Consider the following 306-nt stretch of genomic DNA (forward strand, 5'->3'; position numbering starts at 1 on the left):
AACAATAGGAAGATCATGGAAAAAGAGTAAACACATGGAAACTGAACAACCCCCTCCTTGAGAAAGACTGGGTAAGAGAAGAAATCAAAATTGAAATTCAAATATTCTTTGAATCAAATGAGAACAAAAACACAACATACCAAAATATTTGGGACACAGCAAAAGTTGTGATAAGATGACAATTTGTAACAATAAATGCACACCTCAAAACAGAAGAAAGAGCCAAAATCAACACTTTAAACCAACATCTCCAACAATTAGAAAAAGAACAGCAAGAAAAGCTTACAGTCACCAGAAGAAAGGAAA

The sequence above is a fragment of the Orycteropus afer genome, unplaced genomic scaffold (genome assembly GCF_000298275.1).
Source record: "Orycteropus afer afer isolate SDZICR_OR568_19922 unplaced genomic scaffold, OryAfe1.0 scaffold00256, whole genome shotgun sequence".
NCBI classification, from domain to species: domain Eukaryota; kingdom Metazoa; phylum Chordata; class Mammalia; order Tubulidentata; family Orycteropodidae; genus Orycteropus; species Orycteropus afer.